This window comes from Lampetra fluviatilis, chromosome 25 (genome assembly GCF_964198595.1).
Source record: "Lampetra fluviatilis chromosome 25, kcLamFluv1.1, whole genome shotgun sequence".
In the NCBI taxonomy this organism is placed as follows: domain Eukaryota; kingdom Metazoa; phylum Chordata; class Hyperoartia; order Petromyzontiformes; family Petromyzontidae; genus Lampetra; species Lampetra fluviatilis.
Genome location: NC_136299.1, coordinates 6902148 through 6925561, shown reverse-complemented (window position 1 = coordinate 6925561; position 23414 = coordinate 6902148). Strand labels below are relative to the sequence as shown.

Sequence of the window (23414 nt, the reverse complement as noted above, 5' to 3'; positions counted from 1 at the left end):
ACTATTCACTACTACACTATACACTACTATACACTACACTATACACTACCCCCTATACACTACTATATACTACACTACTACACACTACACTATACACTACACTATAGACTACACTATACACTACACTACTATACACTACACTATAGACTAGTGCTGTACTCGTGACGAATTGGCCACGTTCTGTTCACGTGACAAACCTTACTGGTTGGCTGCGTCGGGTGGTGTCGGGTTTTAACGACACATTTATATATTTACGCGATCTTACCCAAAAAACCCCCTCTATTAAAGATGATGCTGGTGACAGATGACTCAATTATTATCGTAAACACCCACGACTATACACGTACAGCCCTCCTGTCACTCCACTGCTGGATGAGGGCCTCTCCACGCCGTGCGGCTCGTGGGGGGTTATTTGACCATACTTCACCAAACTGGTCATTGCGGGTTGGTGACGGCGGTCAGTACAGACATTGGAGCATAGAAGTACATTGCAATAAATTATTTTTTTGTGCATTTCCCACTGCTGGCAACATACCCTCGAAGCAACATTTAGCATCTGGCGGTTGCCCATCCACGCACTGTCCAGGTTCCAGCCTGCTTAGCTTCCGAAATCTGTCGACATTAGGCGCAATTTCCGGGTGATTCAACAACAACAAAATATATTCATAATAAAGTTTTTGGGTTAGATCGCGTTATTTATAAATGTGTCGTAACCCTCCACCACCCGACACGGCCAATCAGCAAAAAAGTGTCACGTTGACAAAAGACAAAATAGTTCACTACTTTAGCCCACCGGTGTGTTGAAGAGTGAAACCACAACTTTTACGATTTAACCCAAAAAACTTTATTATGAATAATATTGGTCGCGACAGCCTACGTGTTAAACTAACAAAAGATACATCACGGTTGCTGAGCACGGGCCCATTGGCCCAAAACACCCACTGGCCAGCGACGAGCAGCACTGTTGAGAACTTTGCTCCCAAGTTGTGAGAACTTGGGAAAAGAGACAAGGGGAAGCGCTAACCCTGGGTTGGGGAATCAAAGGAGTGAAGTTCACGCGAACAGTTAACCCTGTCGGCAGCGATAGCTGAGTGACAAGGAGGCGACTGGCCGCCGGTGAATAAGTTACCGGAGCATAAGACGAAGATTGGCACTCGCAGACAGAACCCCCCCCACCTCTCTTTTATCCTGGCTGCGGCGGGGCCCCCCCTCGATCTCTAGAGACCCCCACGGCGACCCCCTAGGACCCCGAGTTCAGCCGAGGTCGGGGTCACGGGGACGCGGAATAGATTCGGTATCGATTCGGCTGCGGGTAGGAGTGGGGGGGATAGTGATTGCGGTGGAGGGGAGAGGTGGGGGTGAATGGGAGAAGGCGGGGGGGGTAGAGGGTGGGGGCTGTCTGCCCCATAAAAGATGGGGGTGGGGGGCTACGCGGTCCGTGACCAGCTGTGTCTGAGACCGTCTACACACAGCGGAGTGAAGGTGGAGCGTTTGTGCACGTGTACACGCGTAATGTGTGTGTGTCCCCACGTGTGTGTAGCGCCACGTGTGTGTGTGTGTGTATGTAGGGGAGAAGTAGTGTTGCGGTTCGCTCACTACACCACGAACCCGGCGTCAGGATTCGATTCCCGCTCACGGTCAACACCGGTGACGAATATCTGAACTGGTCCTGGGCCTCTCCTAGGTCGACTCCGCCTTCAATGAGTAGCTGGTACCGTTGTTAACATTGTCACTCGGAACACAACGGCGGCAGAACGTGGTTCTCGCCACACCACCCCCTCGTGTGCCGGGCCTGCTGACATTAATAGGTGCTCGCTAACATCACTTGCACGGTGCGTGCGCACTGGTCGACTTAAATGGGATTTACAACAGGGGTTGGTGGATGACGCTGAGATGGAGTCGCGAACCGCGTGAGACAAGCGTATGATTGAGCAGTGATGTGACCTGGAGAGCACCTAGCCTGGCACAGGAGTCGTGACAAAGTGGGTACCACTTCGTGCAGAAATACGAGACGCCGTTATTTGTCTTGTGACTGTTGCTGCTGTTGATGGGTGACATTGTTGTTGTTGTATGTTGAACTTCTTTAGCATCTTCTTGGTTCTTTCGGTAAAGTCACGTAGAATGGAAATAACAAAATAATAAAAAATAAACATAATAAAATAATTCTCACGACGTTTCGGCCACAACGCAAGCAGCCGTCCTCAGGTGGAGAACAGGTCTGTCGAGAAGACAGAGTCTGAATGACACACCCCAGGCTTGGAGCGACTATTTAAGCTGGGATGGAGGGGGGAAGTGCGCCTTGACAAAAGAATTTGCATCGTACGTAGCCAACCGCGCTAATCGGAGGTGCGTTCGAAGGACAACAAACTAAACACACACACAAACAGTTCGAAAGAAATGAGTTTTGAACGGTGCATAGCTCCAGTGGTTTCGGAAGGAAGAGCGTTCCAGACGGCCGCAGAAGCGCTTCTGGAAGCGCCACGCGATGGCGGTGACCGTCTTTGTTCGATTGCGAGGATGCCCGGAGTCCGCGTGACGGTTTTTGCTCCTTGTTGCTGCATGCGATGCAATCATCCATCACCATCACCACCATCACTCACCACCATCACCATGATTCACCATCATCACAATCATCCACCTCACCCATTGCTCGACATCCACGACCCACGACCATCGTCACCACCGACCACCAAACACAAACATCATCACGGTAACGAATACCATCACTACCTCCACCACCCACTACCATCACCGCCATCACAGCAACCTAACACCCACCACCATCACCACCACCCCTCTGTCACAACCCGCGTCAATCACTCCCGCCACCTCGATCAACACACATCATTACCATCATCACCATCACCCACATCCCTCCCTCCCTCCTGCCTTCTCCCCGTGATGCACGCGCGAACTCTCTCACTCCCGCTCCGTCTCGCTCCCTCCTCCTGCCCCCGTCCTCCACCAGCCCCGCCCCCGACTCCCCCCCAACCCAGCCACGCGCCTCTACCACCCCCCCCCCCCATGATATCCCCTCGTGCCCCCAGCCCCGCCCTTATCCCCCGCCCTGTCACCCCCTCCCGCCAACACGGGCACACGGGGTCCCACGTTACCGCGGAGACACAGACCAAGGTCACCTGTCCCCCCTCCACCCCCCTCCCCCTGCCCCTCCACCTCCCCCTCCCCTTGAACCCCCCTCCGCCCCCAACGAGAGCTCGGCTGCCAGTCACGTGACGCGACCTCCCATCCCCCGCGCACCGAGACGCCCAGAGAGCACGACACGTTGGGTTAGCGAGCACCTATTAAGGGGGTGTCGAGGCCAGTCAACAAGGCACGCCCGGCCGCCTTTGTCTCTCCTGTGACGTCTCACAGCAGGGCAGGGGGGGCAGCCAACAAGGCATGCCCGGCCGCCTTTGTCTCCCCCTGTGATCGCATAGACGGTATCCCGCTGATTGCAGCATGTGCGACTGATTTTAGGCTGAGTGGAACCAGGGGAGGTACAGGACAGTAATGATGATGATGATGGGTTGAGGCTGCTGATGGTGATGCTGTATCGCGTCGGAATTGAACTTGGGTTGTTGGGATTTTAGGGCCGTGGTTGAGTCATTGATGAATTCACCAAGACCCACACACACATTCACCAAGAATTCACCAAAACCCGCACACACATTCACCAAGAATTCACCAAGACCCACACACACATTCACCAATAAATCACCAATACCCACACATACATTCGCCAAGAATTCACCAAGACCCCCACACACATTCACCAAGAATTCACCAAGACCCACACACACATTCACCAAGAATTCACCAAAACCCACACACACATTCACCAAGAATTCACCAAGACCCCCACACACATTCACCAAGAATTCACCAAGACCCCCACACACATTCACCAATAATTCACCAAGACCCACACACACATTCACCAAGAATTCACCAAGACCCCCACACACATTCACCAAGAATTCACCAAGACCCCCACACACATTCACCAAGAATTCACCAAGACCCACACACACATTCACCAAGAATTCACCAAGACCCACACACACATTCACCAAGAATTCACCAAGACTGACACACACATTCACCAAGACCCACACACACATTCGCCACTGATATTATCCGCGAGTTGGGAATCGTACTCGGTTGGTCGGGTACGTCGCGCAGTGTGCTAATCACTGCGCCACCACTCCCCACACTCATACAAACAAATACAAGACAAATACCCCCATGTAGTCTTCTTCAACAGACTGTTGGGGCCAGAGCTGTGAGCGAGCACCTATTAAGGCAGGCAGGCAGGCACGGCACGCGATGTGATGGGTGACAAACACCGCGCCCGACCGCCTTTGTCCCCCTAAGTGGCGACGTTGACACGATAACAACACAGCTCACACGCGCGCAAAAGAAGCATTATCGGGCTAAGAAGCGAGGCGGCAGTGGCGCTGAGATTATTATTATTCCCTGCCAGTCCACGGAGCTCCATCATTCATGTCGCTGAAGTTGTGTGCTGCTGCTGCTGCTGGTATTGGATGGTGGTGGTGCTGATGGTAGTGGATCATGGTGGTGCTGCTGCTGATGGTATTGGATGGTGGTGGTGGTGCTGCTGATAGTGGATTATAGTGGTTATGGTGCTGCTGCTGCTGCTGGTAATGGATGGTGGTGGTGGTGGTGGTGCTGATAGTGGATGCTGATGCTGCTGCTGGTAGTGAATGGTGGTGGTGCTTGTAGTGGATAGTGGTGGTGGTGGTAGTGGATGGTGGTGGTAGTGAATGGTGCTGCTGCTGGTAGTGAATGGTGGTGGTAGTAGTGGATGGTGGTGGTGGTGCTTGTAGTGGATAGTGGTGGTGGTGGTAGTGGATGGTGGTGGTGCTGGTAGTGGATGGTGGTGGTGGTAGTGGATGGTGGTGGTGGTGGTAGTGGATGGTGGTGGTGGTGGTAGTGGATGGTGGTGGTGGTGGTAGTGGATGGTGGTGCTGCTGGTAGTGGATGGTGGTGCTGCTGCTGGTAGTGGATGGTGGTGGTGGTGGTAGTGGATGGTGGTGGTGGTGGTAGTGGATGGTGGTGGTGGTGGTAGTGGATGGTGGTGGTGCTGGTAGTGGATGGTGGTGGTGGTGGTAGTGGATGGTGGTGGTGCTGGTAGTGGATGGTGGTGGTGGTAGTGGATGGTGGTGGTGGTGGTAGTGGATGGTGGTGGTGGTGGTAGTGGATGGTGGTGGTGGTGGTAGTGGATGGTGGTGGTGGTGGTAGTGGATGGTGGTGGTGGTGGTAGTGGATGGTGGTGGTGGTGGTAGTGGATGGTGGTGGTGCTGGTAGTGGATGGTGGTGGTGCTGGTAGTGGATGGTGGTGGTGGTGGTAGTGGATGGTGGTGGTGGTGGTAGTGGATGGTGGTGGTGCTGGTAGTGGATGGTGGTGGTGGTGGTAGTGGATGGTGGTGGTGGTGGTAGTGGATGGTGGTGGTGCTGGTAGTGGATGGTGGTGGTGGTGGTAGTGGATGGTGGTGGTGGTGGTAGTGGATGGTGGTGGTGCTGGTAGTGGATGGTGGTGGTGGTGGTAGTGGATGGTGGTGGTGCTGGTAGTGGATGGTGGTGGTGGTGGTAGTGGATGGTGGTGGTGGTGGTAGTGGATGGTGGTGGTGCTGGTAGTGGATGGTGGTGGTGGTGGTAGTGGATGGTGGTGGTGGTGGTAGTGGATGGTGGTGGTGGTGGTAGTGGATGGTGGTGGTGCTGGTAGTGGATGGTGGTGGTGGTGGTAGTGGATGGTGGTGGTGCTGGTAGTGGATGGTGGTGGTGGTGGTAGTGGATGGTGGTGGTGGTGGTAGTGGATGGTGGTGGTGGTGGTAGTGGATGGTGGTGGTGGTGGTAGTGGATGGTGGTGGTGGTGGTAGTGGATGGTGGTGGTGGTGGTAGTGGATGGTGGTGGTGCTGGTAGTGGATGGTGGTGGTGGTGGTAGTGGATGGTGGTGGTGCTGGTAGTGGATGGTGGTGGTGGTGGTAGTGGATGGTGGTGGTGGTGGTAGTGGATGGTGGTGGTGCTGGTAGTGGATGGTGGTGGTGGTGGTAGTGGATGGTGGTGGTGCTGGTAGTGGATGGTGGTGGTGGTGGTAGTGGATGGTGGTGGTGGTGGTAGTGGATGGTGGTGGTGGTGGTAGTGGATGGTGGTGGTGCTGGTAGTGGATGGTGGTGGTGGTGGTAGTGGATGGTGGTGGTGGTGGTAGTGGATGGTGGTGGTGGTGGTAGTGGATGGTGGTGGTGGTGGTAGTGGATGGTGGTGGTGGTGGTAGTGGATGGTGGTGGTGCTGGTAGTGGATGGTGGTGGTGGTGGTAGTGGATGGTGGTGGTGGTAGTGGATGGTGGTGGTGGTGGTAGTGGATGGTGGTGGTGGTGGTAGTGGATGGTGGTGGTGGTGGTAGTGGATGGTGGTGGTGGTAGTGGATGGTGGTGGTGGTGGTAGTGGATGGTGGTGGTGGTGGTAGTGGATGGTGGTGGTGCTGGTAGTGGATGGTGGTGGTGCTGGTAGTGGATGGTGGTGGTGGTGGTAGTGGATGGTGGTGGTGGTGGTAGTGGATGGTGGTGGTGGTGGTAGTGGATGGTGGTGGTGGTGGATGGTGGTGGTGGTGGTAGTGGATGGTGGTGGTGCTGGTAGTGGATGGTGGTGGTGGTGGTAGTGGATGGTGGTGGTGGTGGTAGTGGATGGTGGTGGTGCTGGTAGTGGATGGTGGTGGTGGTGGTAGTGGATGGTGGTGGTGCTGGTAGTGGATGGTGGTGGTGGTGGTAGTGGATGGTGGTGGTGGTGGTAGTGGATGGTGGTGGTGGTGGTAGTGGATGGTGGTGGTAGTGGATGGTGGTGGTGGTGGTAGTGGATGGTGGTGGTGGTGGTAGTGGATGGTGGTGGTGCTGGTAGTGGATGGTGGTGGTGGTGGTAGTGGATGGTGGTGGTGCTGGTAGTGGATGGTGGTGGTGGTGGTAGTGGATGGTGGTGGTGGTGGTAGTGGATGGTGGTGGTGCTGGTAGTGGATGGTGGTGGTGGTGGTAGTGGATGGTGGTGGTGCTGGTAGTGGATGGTGGTGGTGGTGGTAGTGGATGGTGGTGGTGGTGGTAGTGGATGGTGGTGGTGGTGGTAGTGGATGGTGGTGGTGCTGGTAGTGGATGGTGGTGGTGGTGGTAGTGGATGGTGGTGGTGGTGGTAGTGGATGGTGGTGGTGGTGGTAGTGGATGGTGGTGGTGGTGGTAGTGGATGGTGGTGGTGGTGGTAGTGGATGGTGGTGGTGGTGGTAGTGGATGGTGGTGGTGGTGGTAGTGGATGGTGGTGGTGGTGGTAGTGGATGGTGGTGGTGGTGGTAGTGGATGGTGGTGGTGGTGCTGGTAGTGGATGGTGGTGGTGCTGGTAGTGGATGGTGGTGGTAGTGGATGGTGGTGGTGGTGCTGATAGTGGATGGTGGTGCTGCTGATAGTGGATGGTGGTGGTTCTACTGGGGAAGAGGGGGGGGTCAGGCTGGGAGGGAAGGAGGGGAGGATGGGAGAGGGAGGCAAGTTGAGCGGGAGCCAGGGAGGGAGGGTTCGTGGAAAATTAACTCCCATTAAGTAATCCCTCGCAGCGGCCCCGTGGCCGTATCGCGAATTCCAGACACATTGACTGCATTCATATTTACATATATAATTATTTTTATTCCTTAACAGCGTGATGGGTCCCGTTACGGATGAGACACCCCACGTTGCCCAGTTTCCGCCCCCCACCACCCCAATTTATTGAACGCCCTCCCCCCCCTCTCTCCCGCCCCACTCCACAACATCGCATCGGAAGTTGACACATCCGCTATGCAGATTGAACCCTCAGCCTAGTTGCTGTACTGCTGTGCCTTGGCTCAGTGATTCCATGTGGGAGACTCCACCTCTCGTGGGCAAGACCCAGGGGATGGCTGTACAGCGACATCTATGGGACACGTGAGAGAGGAGGGGGGAGGAGGGGGGACGGGGGATGGGGGAAGCAGCGGTGGGCGCGAGGGGTGAGTCGGAGAGACAAAGGAGGCAAGGGGGAGGTCATATCGCTGCAGGTACAATCCGCTATCTTCTAATGCAGGTTTAAATTAATGTTGTAATTACGCTGAACCACAGAGAGAGGAGGAGGAGCGCTTGGACCTGAGGACACGCGCGCGAGTTCCAGACGTCGCGTTGGCTGCTGTCGAGACGGTTGCGTGGTCAGAACGCTATCAGCTCGGTCGGGTGGGTCGTCCGCAATATTTGATTTGTCTCGCACGGTCGCCCCCTTGGGCGATTGTGTATCGCGGCTACTCTTGCCTAATCACATCGTTACGCTCGCGGTCTCGGACATTTAACGCTGTAGGGGCAGCTCAGCCTTGGCAAAATAAGTATTTTGTTCTTTGACACTGTTGTTGAAGACATACCTCGTGGTGGCTGTTAAGGGTGGCCTCAACTCGTAGCTTTGGGGGGGGGGGGTAAGGCACCCCCTGCCCCCCATGCTGGTTACGCGGCTGTGTCGAGGCAGAGGAGGACGGGGGGTGCTTGGGCAGCACGTGTCACGGCTCCAAGGCACGATGTCCGCTCGCGTCGAGACGAAGGACGGAGCAGAAGCCGAGGAATGGAACGCGCCCGCGAGGAGATGGAGCGGTGAAATCAACCTCGTGAGGCGGCGGGATCGTGAGACGCACGACGGCTTGGCGGGGGGAGGAGGAGGTCTTCATCCAGCAGTGGATAAATCGTGGCGTGGCTGATGACGATGATTTACGACAGTATTTGAATAATCTACAGAGAGCCGTTCCTCGGGTACGGCGAGTCGGGACGACCGCCCGGGCCCCACGCTTTGGGGGTCCTCACGTTTCGACGTTACCCGGTGTCAGATGTAAAACTTTCGGTTTAGTTTGAGGGCGTCCGGGGGGGGGGGGCACGTGGTGGGGTTTGCCCCCCCCCCCCCGCGCCTCTCCCGAACCCCACCAAGAGGCGTCCTGCATCTACCCGCATAATTAGGTCGCTATACACGGCAAACGGCGAACCGAAAATCTTTTCAGAATCGATTAACGGAGATTCCGAAAGCCGCGAAACCGCCACCCGGTTTGCGGTGGAAAACTTCGTGGCGAACTCACGGATTTGAGAAACGCGGCGCCCCATTTGTTTTCAACTGCCCGCGCCGAGAGATGGGGGGGGGGGAGGCCCGAACCGGTGATTCCGAAGTTACCTGCTAACCTTTTCTCTACTTTGCACTCATATCGGGGTTTTGTTGTTGACTCGTTGCAACTTGCGAACCCGCCTTTTTACTGGACATCTGTGAAAAAAGAGCTTCATAGCTCATCGGATTCCTCCAGGATTCTGATTATGAAGTCCAGTGCACTGCTCGATCTTGATCTTGGCTTCGTAGGGTCTGGAACCGCAAGAACCCGGAGATAAATCCACCACGCAAACACGTGGTGGTGGTGGAGGGGGGGGGGTCACACGCCGATGTCCGCACAGACGGGTTCACGAGCCCGTCTGCTGCCCTGTCACATCGTGGCCACCTCGAAGCTAGCCCAGCAGTGTCTGGGGGTCACGCAAATCTCATCGTCATCCACCAACCCCTGCCCCTAGAGCGCTGGATCACAGGCGCGCGAGAGGCCACCCCGCCCGGATAGGATCGTGCGCTCCCCGAGCCGTCACTACGACACTGGGGGTCGGGGGGGGGCAACATCAGCCCCCCCTCCCCAACCACGATCCTTTGTTTCCATATTTACCACGGCCGTCCTGGGTGGGTGCCAGGTTGGCGTCCACAGCTGAGATCTCCCTGTACCCTCTCTCCTTCCCTTTCACTCTCCCTCCTCTCTCTTCCTCTACCTACTCCACTCTCTCTCTCTTCCTCTCCACTCTCTCTCTCTCTTCCTCTCTCTACGTCTCTTCCCTCCTCCCCTTTCTCTCCCAACCTCTCAATTGCCGTCTTTCTCTCTTCCTTCTCTCCATTTATCTCTCTCTCTCCTTTCTCCTGTCCCTTTCTTCTCCTTGTATTTCCCTTCCATACATATGTCCTCTCCCTGCCCTTCCCCATTTCCCACCTCCCTGCCTCTCCCTTCTGCCCCTCTCCCTCTCTCCCTGCTGCCCCTCTCTCCCTGCTGCCCCTCTCCCTGCCTCTCCCTTCTGCCCCTCTCCCTCTCTCCCTGCTGCCCCTCTCTCCCTGCTGCCCCTCTCCCTGCCTCTCCCTTCTGCCCCTCTCCCCCTCTCCCACTCTCATCTCCCTCTCTCTCCCTGCCACCCCTCTCCCTCTCTCCCGCTCTCATCTCCCTGCCTCTCTCCTCGACGCTCACAAGGAATGCTCATGTCCGCGCTCCCCGCCTCTGCCCTCCCCTCTCCCACCTTCCCTCTCATTGACTCTCCCTTTTTCCTCTCCCTCCACTCTCTCCCCCCTCTCCCCGTGGCTGCTGACAGATCATATGGTCGCAATAATGCGGAGCGCGCTCCCAGAGCCGCTGAATTATTCATGAGCGCGGGTTTTTGCATAATTCATCGCACAAGGTCCACTCAGGCGGCACAAACCTCCTGCCAAGGTGCCCCGGACTCATCACGGCATGCGCAGACACATGTGCAGCACACTCTGATCACGGCAGCACACCCACACAGCAGTACACCCATTCACAAACAGCACACATAGAGAACGGCAACACCCATATGGAAGCACACCGACACAGCAGCGCGCCTATACAGCAACATGTCTATTCAGTAGAGTCACGTAGAAGGGAAATAATAAAATAATAAACATGAAACATAATGAAATAATTCTCACGACGTTTCGGCCACAACGCAAGCAGCCGTCGTGAGAATTGTATTTTATTATGTTTTATTATTATTTTATTATTTCCCTTCTACGTGACTTTACCGAAAATAACCAAGAAGATGAATCCCTGCAGTCACGAAAGCTTTAAATCGAAGTCTATTCAGTAGGCCATCTATACAGAAGCACACCTATCGACCACCACACCTATGCAGCAGCAACACGTATATGGTGTTACGCCCATATAGCAACAAACCTATGCACAATCGGGACACCCATACAGTAGCACACCAGCAGTAGCTCTAGGTAACAGCACAAGCAACAACAGCAGTAGCATCAACATCATAATATTGATCATCAGCAAAGGCATCAGAAGCACCAGCATCATTGTAATCAGCAGCAGTAGCGACAGCATCATCATCATGACACGCAGAATCCTTATTAATAGCAGCAGCATCTTCATCATCATAATAAACGGCAGCAGCAGCAACAGCAGCACCATCATCATCATCAGACGCATCAACATTAGGAGCAGCATCTTCATCATCGCTATCATAACACTATGTAACACGATTTTTGTTCCTGGGTAGTAAGTGTTACTTTTTAATTGGGTATGCCTAAAAAGTATAGAAAATGGCTTTTATTCCCCACAAACTTTGCTTTTGTGACCAGGACTTTACGTGAAGGAATGACACAAATGCACACCACGTGTTCTCATTGCAAATAGGTACATTTCAAAATATAACTGTCCTAGTCACAAAAGCAAAGTTTGCGTGGAATAATAGCCACTTTCTGTACTTTTGAGGCATGAGCAATTAGGAAAGAACACTTACTACCCAGGGACAAAAAAGTATTTTGTTACACAGTGTTATTAATGGAGTGGATTATTACTTTTGCTTTTGTGTCTTGGTCACAAAAGCAAAGTTTGTGGGGAATAATAACCATTGTATGTACTTTTAAGGCATACGCAATTAGGAAATAACACTTACTACCCAGGAATTTTTTTTTGTTACACAGTGTAATCATCATCAGCGGCACCACCACCACCATCATCCGACGCATCAGGAGGCAGCGGTGATTAGAACTGCTTCACTTCTCGAGCCACGGTGCCATGAATCTCGCCCACAGTCCAGCGTCCATCGTGCCCCCCCCCCCGCGCCCGGGGCCGGCGTGGCCACGCAGAGGAGTTCCCGACGCGAGCGCATTGGAATAGCAACGTCGCGAGTCACGGCCGAGCCATCCACTGCTGGATGACTGCCTCCACCAACAGCCTCGTAGCGTCTGGGGAGTTTGAGAGGGGCTGAAGCCCACCCCACACACCCCTCCCTGGGCTGACCCCCCCCCACCCCTCCCTGGGCTGCCCCCCCCACCCCTCCCTGGGCTGCCCCCCCACACCCCTCTCTGGGCTGACCCCCCCACATCCCTCCCTGGGCTGACCCCCCCCCACCCCTCCCTGGGCTGCCCCCCCCCACCCCTCCCTGGGCTGCCCCCCCACACCCCTCCCTGGGCTGACCCCCCCACACCCCTCCCTGGGCTGACCCCCCCCCACCCCTCCCTGGGCTGCCCCCCCACACCCCTCCCTGGGCTGACCCCCCCACACCCCTCCCTGGGCTGACCCCCCCCACCCCTCCCTGGGCTGCCCCCCCACACCCCTCCCTGGGCTGACCCCCCCACACCCCTCCCTGGGCTGACCCCCCCCACCCCTCCCTGGGCTGCCCCCCCCCGCCCAAGGCTCCCCCCCCCTCTCCCTTCTCGCCACCACCGCCCGGCTGTGTTCTGTAACCACCGCTGGCCATTTGGCTCTCTCTCTTTTTTTTACGATCAGTGGAAACAAGAAGATGCTCGGTGTAGTCGGCACTTTGCTTCGTTCATCATTTCATAATTATTATTTTTAAACTTTGCTTTATGTACCCCCCCCCTCTCGCTCACTCTCGTTCTGCACGCCTCTCTCAATGTGACGTCGTCGGTCTCTCCATGGCACGGGTCGTCCTCTCGAGGCGGATTCTCTCCTTTGGCTGCAAATCCGACAGCAGTCTCGTCCATGAATTGTGGTTGCTTTGTGATCCAGCCCGCACCCCCCGCCGCCGATGTGTGCGTGTGTATTTGTGTACTCGAGTACACGCGCGCGCGCACACACACACGCGCACGCACACACACACACGCGCACGCACACACACACACGCGCACGCGCACACACGCGCACACACGCGCACGCGCACACACGCACGCGCACACACACACGCGCACGCGCACACACGCACGCGCACACACACGCGCACGCGCACACACACACGCGCACGCACACACACACACGCGCACGCACACACACACACGCGCACGTGGTTATGCGTCTGTGTGTGGAGCGCGCTGCGCTACAAACCTGGCCCTCACGGGTTCGATTCCCGCTCACGGACGACACACGTGACGATTATCGGAGCTTCTCCTGGGCTACCCCCAAGTCGACTCAGTCTCAAAATGAGTAGCTGCTACGGTGTTTGAACATCGCCACCGGGAAGACAAAGGCGGTCGGGCGTGGTGCTGGCCAGCCACCCCCTTCGTGTGCCGTCCCGGCTTTCATAGGTGCTCGCGAACAGCACTTGCCCCAACAGTCTGGTGTATCCGATTAGCACGGTTGGCTAAGTACGGCACGAAAGAAGTTCAACACGCATACATACGTATGTGCACGTGTGTGGTATGCATGTGCGTGCGTGTGTGTGTTGTGTGCACGTCTGCGAAGTCGCAATTAGCCGCCAAATCGTTGCAGGCCGATCGATGGTATCGGACACTTCACGCCAAAATATCCACCGTGAGGAAGGCGGCCGAGACAGGGGCCGCGGGGGACGAGGGGGTGGGGGGATGGGGGGAGGGGGTGGGGGATGAGGGAGGGGGATGGGGAGGAAGACGCGGGGTGGAGGGAGGGTTCAAGACCAGGCTGAAGGGAGGGAGGGAGAGGGGAGGGTTGCACCAGGGGATGGAGAGAGGGATGAAGGGTTGAAGGAGGAATAACGGGGAACCGAGGGAGAAATGGCGGGGGGGTTGGGTAGGTGAAAGGGAGGGATGGAGGGAGGTTAGGGGAGAGAGGATTGAGAGACGCATTGAGAAAGGAGGTAAGGATGGAGGGAATTGAGGTGTGGAGGAGGTGGGGAGGAGGAGGAGGCAATGGGGAATGTGAGATGTGATTGATGGAGGGAGGCTGAGAAGGAGGAAGCGGGAAAGGAGGAGGAGGAGGGATGTCGGGTGACTTTAGAGAGGGAAGAATGGGATTGAGGGATGGATGGAGGAAGCGAGGGAGGGAAGGGGGGGGTGAGAGGAGGGGTGTAGGAGCTGGGTGTATCGAAGCCCTCCGCGACATTAACTGTGCTGCGCTGTGCGTTCGTTATTTTTCCTCTCTTTGACGCGGCGCCACAAAGGCCTTTAATTACACGGGGCTGCTGGGGGGAGAGGGGGGTTATGGGTGCGTGTGACGCGGAGTTTGAGATAAACAGACGAAACGCGCTCCGCCGGCTGTGTGCGGGGTGAGTCACGAGCCCCCCCCTCACCGCCCCCCCCCGAGTGAGCCTTGACACGAGGCGAGGTGCCGAGTTCATTGTTCACGCGTGCTGTGTGGTGAGTGTGCTGCGTGGTGAGTGTGCTGTGTGGTGAGTGTGCTGCGTGGTGAGTGTGCTGTGTGGTGAGTGTGCTGTGTGGTGAGTGTGCTGTGTGGTGAGTGTGCTGCGTGGTGAGTGTGCTGTGTGGTGAGTGTGCTGTGTGGTGAGTGTGCTGTGTGGTGAGTGTGCTGCGTGGTGAGTGTGCTGTGTGGTGAGTGTGCTGTGTGGTGAGTGTGCTGCGTGGTGAGTGCGCTGTGTGGTGAGTGTGCTGTGTGGTGAGTGTGCTGTGTGGTGAGTGTACTGCGTGGTGAGTGTGCTGCGTGGTGAGTGTACTGCGTGGTGAGTGTGCTGTGTGGTGAGTGTGCTGTGTGGTGAGTGTGCTGCGTGGTGAGTGTACTGCGTGGTGAGTGTGCTGTGTGGTGAGTGTGCTGTGTGGTGAGTGTGCTGCGTGGTGAGTGTGCTGTGTGGTGAGTGTACTGCGTGGTGAGTGTACTGCGTGGTGAGTGTGCTGCGTGGTGAGTGTACTGCGTGGTGAGTGTGCTGTGTGGTGAGTGTGCTGTGTGGTGAGTGTGCTGTGTGGTGAGTGTGCTGCGTGGTGAGTGTGCTGTGTGGTGAGTGTACTGCGTGGTGAGTGTACTGCGTGGTGAGTGTGCTGCGTGGTGAGTGTACTGCGTGGTGAGTGTGCTGTGTGGTGAGTGTACTGCGTGGTGAGTGTGCTGTGTGGTGAGTGTGCTGTGTGGTGAGTGTGCTGCGTGGTGAGTGTGCTGTGTGGTGAGTGTGCTGTGTGGTGAGTGTGCTGCGTGGTGAGTGTTCTGTGTGGTGAGTGTGCTGCGTGGTGAGTGTGCTGTGTGGTGAGTGTACTGCGTGGTGAGTGTGCTGCGTGGTGAGTGTCCTGCGTGGTGAGTGTGCTGCGTGGTGAGTGTGGTGAGTGGTGAGTGTGCTGTGTGGTTAGTGTGCTGTGTGGTGAGTGTGATGTGTGGTGAGTGTGCTGCGTGGTGAGTGCGCTGTGTGGTGAGTGTGCTGTGTGGTGAGTGTTCTGTGTGGTGAGTGTGCTGCGTGGTGAGTGCGCTGTGTGGTGAGTGTGCTGTGTGGTGAGTGTGCTGCGTGGGGAGTGTGCTGTGTGGTGAGTGTGCTGCGTGGTGAGTGTACTGCGTGGTGAGTGTGCTGTGTGGTGAGTGTTCTGTGTGGTGAGTGTGCTGTGTGGTGAGTGTGCTGCGTGGTGAGTGTACTGCGTGGTGAGTGTGCTGTGTGGTGAGTGTGCTGCGTGGTGAGTGTGCTGCGTGGTGAGTGTGCTGCGTGGTGAGTGTGCTGTGTGGTGAGTGTGCTGCGTGGTGAGTGTACTGCGTGGTGAGTGTGCTGTGTGGTGAGTGTGCTGCGTGGTCAGTGTGCTGCGTGGTGAGTGTGCTGCGTGGTGAGTGTGCTGCGTGGTGAGTGTGCTGTGTGGTGAGTGTGCTGCGTGGTGAGTGTACTGCGTGGTGAGTGCTGTGTGGTCAGTGTGGTGCGTTATCAGCGTGCTGCGTGGTAAACGTGGTTTGGTGAGTGTGGTTTGGTGAGTGTGGTTTTGTGAGCGTGGTTTGGTGAGTGTGGTTTGGTGAGTGTGGTTTGGTGAGCGTGGTTTGGTGAGTGTGGTGTGGTGAGCGTGGTTTGGTGAGCGTGGTTTGGTGAGCGTGGTTTGGTGAGTGTGGTTTGGTGAGCGTGGTTTTGTGAGCGTGGTTTGGTGAGCGTGGTTTGGTCAGCGTGGTTTGGTGAGTGTGGTTTGGTGAGTGTGGTGTGGTGAGTGTGGTTTGGTGAGTGTGGTTTGGTGAGTGTGGTTTGGTGAGTGTGGTTTGGTGAGCGTGGTTTGGTGAGTGTGCTGTGTGGTGAGTGTGCTTTGGTGAGCGTGGTTTGGTGAGTGTGGTGTGGTGAGTGTGGTTTGGTGAGTGTGGTTTGGTGAGCGTGGTTTGGTGAGTGTGATGTGGTGAGTGTGGTTTGGTTAGTGTGGTTTGGTGAGCGTGGTTTGGTGAGCGTGGTTTGGTGAGCGTGGTTTGGTGAGTGTGGTGTGGTGTGGTGAATGTGGTTTGGTGAGTGTGGTGTGGTGAGTGTGGTTTGGTGAGTGTGGTTTGGTGAGTGTGGTGTGGTGAGTGTGGTTTGGTGAGTGTGGTTTGGTGAGTGTGGTGTGGTGAGTGTGGTTTGGTGAGTGTGGTTTGGTGAGTGTTGTATGGTTAGTGTGGTGTGGTGAGTGTGGTGTGGTGAGCGTGGTTTGGTGAGTGTGGTGTGGTGAGTGTGGTTTGGTGAGTGTGGTTTGGTGAGTGTGGTTTGGTGAGTGTGGTGTGGTGAGTGTGGTTTGGTGAGTGTGGTTTGGTGAGTGTGGTGTGGTGAGTGTGGTTTGGTGAGTGTGGTTTGGTGAGTGTGGTTTGGTGAGTATGGTTTGGTGAGTGTGGTTTGGTGAGTGTGGTTTGGTGAGTGTGGTTTGGTGAGTGTGGTGTTGGGAGTGTGGTTTGGTGAGTGTGGTTTGGTGAGTGTGGTATGGTTAGTGTGGTGTGGCGAGTGTGGTGTGGTGAGTGTGGTTCGGTTTGGTGAGTGTGGTTTGGTGAGTGTGGTTTGGTGAGTGTGGTTTGGTGAGAGTGGTTTGGTGAGTGTGGTTTGGTGAGTGTGGTTTGGTGAGTGTGGTGAGTGTGGTTTGGTGAGTGTGCTGTGGTGAGTGTGGTTTGGTGAGCGAGGTGAGTGTGCTGTGTGGTGAGTGTGGTTTGGTGAGTGTGGTGTGGTGAGTGTGGTGAGCGTGGTTGCTGCGCGCTGAGCGTGGTCTGCGGTGAGACCCCGCTTCGCCTGGCAGCAGGGCGGGCGCGATGGCGGCAGGGCGAGACTTAAAGGGGACGAGAGGAATTTGCATTTAGATGCAGCGGTGCCTGGGGCGACCCCCCACCCTGGGCCCCCCTAACCCCCCCTCGCCTGCCCCCCACCCTCTGTTTTTATTGACTCCGTCGGGCGCGGCCGAGACACAGAGCGAAGCAGCGCAGAGCGACTCTGGACAGTAATTAATTCACAGCAGAGGACATGAACGCACATAGAGAGAGAGATGCACACGCAGAGATCCATACACACAGAGAGATGCATACACACAGAGATGCACACACACAGAGATGCACACACAGAGATACATACACAGAGATACACAGACATGTACCCACCGAGAGATGCATACACTCATCGATATACATACACACCGACAGATACGTACACACTGATACGCAAAAAAGCTGAGATAAAGATCCCCCGTGTAGCCTGAACAGACGGTAGGGGCAAGTGCTGTTAGCGAGCACCTATGAAGGCTGGCACAGTACACGACGGGGTGGGTTGCCAGCACCACGCCCGACCGCCTTTGTCTCCCCAGTGGCGATGTTTACACGCCGCACCAGGTACTCGTTTGAGGCTGCGTCAACCTCGGAGAGGCCCAGGACCGGTTCAGATAATCGTCATCGGCGTTGTGCCGTGAGCGGACATCGAACTCGGTCCGCCTGGTTCGCAGCGCAGCGCGCTGACCACTACGCTACCGCTTCATTCACACACACACAGACACGCAGGTGTCATACATTATTCATGCCGCAGCATCGAGCATACACGGACACACACACACACAAACATGCGTGCATATAAATCACTGCGCATGCATTATGCATGCGACACGCATGTGTCACCACGCCGCGTGGCGAAGCTTCCCTGCAGCAGTTGGATGTACGGGAGCGGTGGCGCAGTGGTTAGCGCACTGCGCTACTGCAAACCCAGCGCACCTGAGTTCAATTCCCAGCCGCGGCAAACACGATACCTCGTTCATAGGTCGGTTCCTTATCCACAGCATAGGCTACCCCACCAATGTGCCTTCAGCGACAACTCGTCACTGGCCAGCGCGGTTGAAGTGCGGCCAAACGAGCCGTCGTGACCGACGAGACAACCCGCGGGTGAAGAAGGCGTTCGTCTGCAGTGCAAAGCTGCAGCTGCCGAGCTTAGCGGCGGAGTTTGGCGTCGAGGAGGCGGGCAAACACGTCGAGGGCGACGCAGGCCCCGGTGATGTGACGCGCACCGCAACGACGAGTCTCGAGACGGATGCATTTGCACGTCAATTAAACAACGCCCCCCCCCCTAGCCCCCCCCCCCCCCCAGCGGTCATCAGAAAAGACGTTTTCACAAAATGTAGTTCTCATGCAGGGCCCCCCGTGGTGTAAGCAAGAGCCCTCTCCATCCCTCGCCAGACGCTTTGTCTCTCTTCCAGCCTCTCTTGACTCGTGCGCTTTAAAGAAGGACCATTGCCCAGAAAGTCACCTATTATATCTATTATGTTTTACGCTCACAGCGTTGTTATGCACGAATGCGTTGAGGTTGTTGTTATTTTTGGATTGTGTTCCACTGCAAACGCAACCGCGTCACCAGCTGATTCTGTTGTTTTTTTGTTGATTGGGATATGGAAGGAGAGAGCAGTGCCCGGAGAAAACCCTCGCGCGGCAGGAGGGAACGCTTGCCCGGCACGGTGAGTTGGGGTGGCCATCGCCACGCCCGGTCGCCTTTGTCTCCCCAATGCTCTGGTTTACACACCGCACCATACACACAACAAACACCTACACACACACGCGTGCGCGCGCGCGCTGGAGAATGGATGCCTGCCCTCGTGACACGTGGCCACGGCTCCGCGGGGGGTGTCGTACCCGCATATGGCAGACGCCTTTATGCAAATGAGCATCCGTCCGCTGTTAATTAAAGGCGCTCTGAGGCCCCCCCCCCTCCACCACCTATCCCCCCGGCAGCTCTACCCCTCTCACCCGAAAACATGGAACTGGAGCCAGCACCGGTTGACACTTGGGAGACTGCCTGGGAATACAGGGCCGGCCAGGTGCTATCGGGCCGGGCTGCGAGATTGTGCGGTATAGAACAGCGATGGATTATTGGATCCATCTGTTCGGTACTTTTGCGTGCTGGTTGATCGCGACTAAGTGTTTGTGCAAGGTGGTGACCAGGAGATGGCAGTACAGCAAGTGGGCACGTGATTCCGTCTGAGTGAGCGGAGCTTTGAGTGTCACCCCACGGCATTACAGAGCGTCGTGGGTTTCATCTGGAGCTGTCCGGTCTCCTGTCACACCCTCCTGAAAACGAGTCTTGAGACTCAGCAAGGCGGAGACTCCAGATTCCACGAATGCAGTGGTGGCACTCGTGCCGCACAGCAAGAACACCTGGGTTCGATTCCCGACTCGAGCGCCTCTCTGCGTCGAGTGTGTATGTTCTGCCCCTGTTCTGCAATGGGTTTCCTCCGGATTTTCTGTTTTCATCCCATAGTTGAAACAGATACAGTGTAACTGTCAATGGTCAAAACATCCCAAAGCTGAGTAATAATTCATGCAAATTATCTCAATTGCGAGCACACACGGCAGCAGCAATTATCGCTATCTATTATTTTAAAAAATATTGACAGGACCCTCCTGAAAAAGGTTCCTGAGACTCAATGAGGCTAAACAGACGCGGGGATCCAATCCAGGGTGATCGGCTCCGGGATTTTACTCCAGGACGATCCGCTCCGGGCTTTTACTCCAGGGTGATCGGCTCCGGGATTTCAATCCAGGACGATCCGCTCCGGACTTTTACTCCAGGGTGATCGGCTCCGGGATTTCACTCCAGGACGATCCGCTCCGGGCTTTCAATCCAGGACGATCCGCTCCGGACTTTTACTCCAGGGTGATCCACTCCGGGATTTCACTCCAGGACGATCCGTTCCGGGCTTTCAATCCAGGACGATCCGCTCCGGACTTTTACTCCAGGGTGATCCACTCCGGGCTTTCAATCCAGGACGATCCGCTCCGGACTTTTACTCCAGGGTGATCCACTCCGGGCTTTCACTCCAGGACGATCCGCTCCGGGCTTTCAATCCAGGACGATCCGCTCCGGACTTTTACTCCAGGGTGATCCACTCCGGGCTTTCACTCCAGGACGATCCGCTCCGGGCTTTCAATCCAGGGCGATCCGCTCCGCGTTTTCACTCCAGCGTGATGGCCTCCGTGAACCTCGTGAGTTGTCGCCACGCGATTTACAGTACCGTACTGCCATCGATTATTTACGTTCGTAAATAATCGTTCGGAGTCATCGTGAAGTGTCATCATCATTTATGCAATTTCAGTAATCGAATTATTCATGATCGTAATATATTATCAAACGATAAATTGTTATCACCGATTATTATAACATAAATTATCATAATACATTATCGTCGCCATTTATCGCCAACAACGGCCGCCAATTATCCTCACTTTAAAAGTCATCAATTACCATCACTTACCGTCATCAATTACCATCACTAACCGTCATCAATTACCATCACTAACCGTCATCAATTACCATCACTAACCGTCATCAATTACAACAGTCCGGTTATCGCCGCTAAGACGGCCACCCCCACCCCCGCGCCGCCACTGTCACTGACGACTCCGATGATCGCCGGTCTTCTGTCCTGCGTCGAAGACCCATCGCCCGAAACGTCGCCAAATTCTCCGCCCCAAACATCGGCACCAGCTGGGAAGCTTTAAGCGGGGTCGAGGCTGCTGAGCTTGGGGCAGAGGTCGCAACCGGGTACCCGATACCCGTACCCTACCCGATACCCGGCTACCCGTACCCGGCCGGGTACGGGTACGGGTAGCCGTTTGCGACCCTGGTGCGGCCGGGTACGGGTAGACCGTGAGTCACTGGTGAGTAGCCGTTTGTCACTCATTTCGGGTAGGGTAGGGTACGGGTACCCATTTGCGACCCTGGTGCGACCGGGTACGGGTAAGGAATCAAAACCCGTTTGCGACCTCTGGCTTGGGGACACGTGCCTGGGGACACGTTATGGGGACACGTGCCTGGGGTGGTGCTCACGAGGGCGCTCGGAGGTGGCTACGCTGCGGTGGATTCTTGAAATTGTCTGTGCGGCGCTGTGAGTGTTACCTCGCACGAAGCTAGAACTGGTGGCGAGTGACTAGTGGCTGATTCATCTTCTTGGTTCTTTCGGTAAAGTCACGTAGAAGGGAAATAATAAAATAATAAAACATCATAAAATACAATTCTCACGACGTTTCGGCCACAACGCAAGCAGCCGTCCTCAGGTGAAGAACAGGTCTGTCGGAAAGACAGCGTCTGAATGAACACCACCAAGCTTGGCAACGTGTTAATTCAGACGCTGTATTTCCGACAGCCCTGTTCTTCACCTGAGGACGGCTGCTTGCGTTGTGACCGAAACGTCATGAGAATTGTATTTTATTATGTTTTATTTTTATAATTTTATTATTTCCCTTCTACGTGACTTTACCGAAAGAACCAAGAAGATGAATCCCTGCAGTCACGAAAGCTTTAAATCGAAATTTAGTGGCTGATTGGTTAGGGTTAGGGGTAGAGCTGGGACTAGGGGCTGGTTGGTTAGGGCTAGAGCTGGGACTAGGGGCTGGTTGGTTAGGGCTAGAGCTGGGACTAGGGGCTGGTTGGTTAGGGCTAGAGCTGGGACTAGGGGCTGGTTGGTTAGGGCTAGAGCTGGGACTAGGGGCTGGTTGGTTAGGGCTAGAGCTGGGACTAGGGGCTGGTTGGTTAGGGCTAGAGCTGGGACTAGGGGCTGGTTGGTTAGGGCTAGAGCTGGGACTAGGGGCTGGTTGGTTAGGGCTAGAGCTGGGACTAGGGGCTGGTTGGTTAGGGCTAGAGCTGGGACTAGGGGCTGGTTGGCTCGTGTGTCTGCCAGTCCATGAGCGTGCATGTGACCTCCTGCGACGAGCCTTCGAGACTTCACGTGGCTTCAAAGTGCACCTAGCCTGGCACATGCGACGTGGTGACGTGACCGCCACTTAGTGGCGAAAGGCGGTTGTTGTTGTTCATGTGTGTAAATATGCATCCGTGTTGATTTTGATTTGAAGCTTTCGTGACTGCAGGAATCCATACTCTTTGGTTCTTTCGGTAAAGTCACGTGGGTAGAAAATGAAATAAATCACGACGTTTCGATCGCAACACAAGCGGTCGTCCTCAGGTGGGAAAAATATAATCCAGCAGTCCACTGCAGTAAATTGCTGGATTATATTGATTTATTTTATTTTATACCTACGTGACTTTACCGAAAGAACCAAAGAGTATACGTGTTGGTGTTTATCCATGTGGGTGTATATGCGCGTGCGTGTGTGCATGTGTATTTGTCTTTGCGGGGAACGGTGGCGCAGTGGTTAGCGCGCCGCACCCACCCCAGTTCGATTCCCGCTCACGACCAACAGCAAATGACGATCATCTGAACCGGTGCTGGGCCTCCCTTTAGGTCGACTCAGCCTCAAATGAGTACCTGGTGCGACGTGTAAACATCGCCACTGGGGAGACAAAGGCGGTCAGGCGTGGTGTTGGCCACCCACCCCCACGCGTGCAGTGCCGACATTCATAGGTACTCGCTAACAGCACTTGCCCCAAGAGTATTTAGAGGCTACACGGGGTATCTTTGTCTTTGTGTGTGTGTGTTATTTGCGTGTGTGTTGTACGCCTGCAACTGCACGCGCCCCGCATGCAAATCAGCCCCCGGCGAGCCGATCCCCCCCCCCGCCCCCCAACTAAAGCCCAGCCTCGCGCCCCCTCCCCTTGACCCCCCCTGATCCCCCGTGCCTCTGTCCCCACCCCCTCCCACAGGCCACCCCACGGCGGCTCCATTCGAGCGGCAGGGAGCGATGGGGGGGGGGGTGAAGAGAACCGCAGCGTTCCTGCAAATTCCATGCTCACTCCACTGCTGGTGGAAGCGCTCCCACTCGAGGAAGCTTTAGAGAGCCCCCCCCCCCACTGAGAGAGCCCCCCCCCACTGAGAGAGCCCCCCACTGAGAGAGCCCCCCCCCCCACTGAGAGAGCCCCCCCCACTGAGAGAGCCCCCCCCACTGAGAGAGCCCCCCCCCACTGAGAGAGCCCCCCCCCACTGAGAGAGCCCCCCCCCGAATGAGAGAGCCCCCCACTGAGAGAGCCCCCCCCCCCCCACTGAGAGAGCCCCCCCCCCCCACTGAGAGAGCCCCCCCCGACCTAGAGAGCCGTCCACTTAGAAAGCCCCTCTGGAGAGTTTCTCGAGA

At 55.9% G+C, this 23414-nt stretch overlaps 1 long non-coding RNA gene across 1 annotated transcript; it reads left to right on the top strand.

Annotated features, from left to right (window-relative positions):
• Positions 1-17313: 17313 nt before the first annotated feature.
• Positions 17314-23126, top strand: LOC144941886 (uncharacterized). The gene is made up of 3 exons (XR_013639285.1): positions 17314-17359; positions 18792-18850; positions 22990-23126. It is a non-coding gene; the product is annotated as an uncharacterized LOC144941886 (long non-coding RNA).
• The last annotated feature ends 288 nt before the right edge of the window (positions 23127-23414 follow it).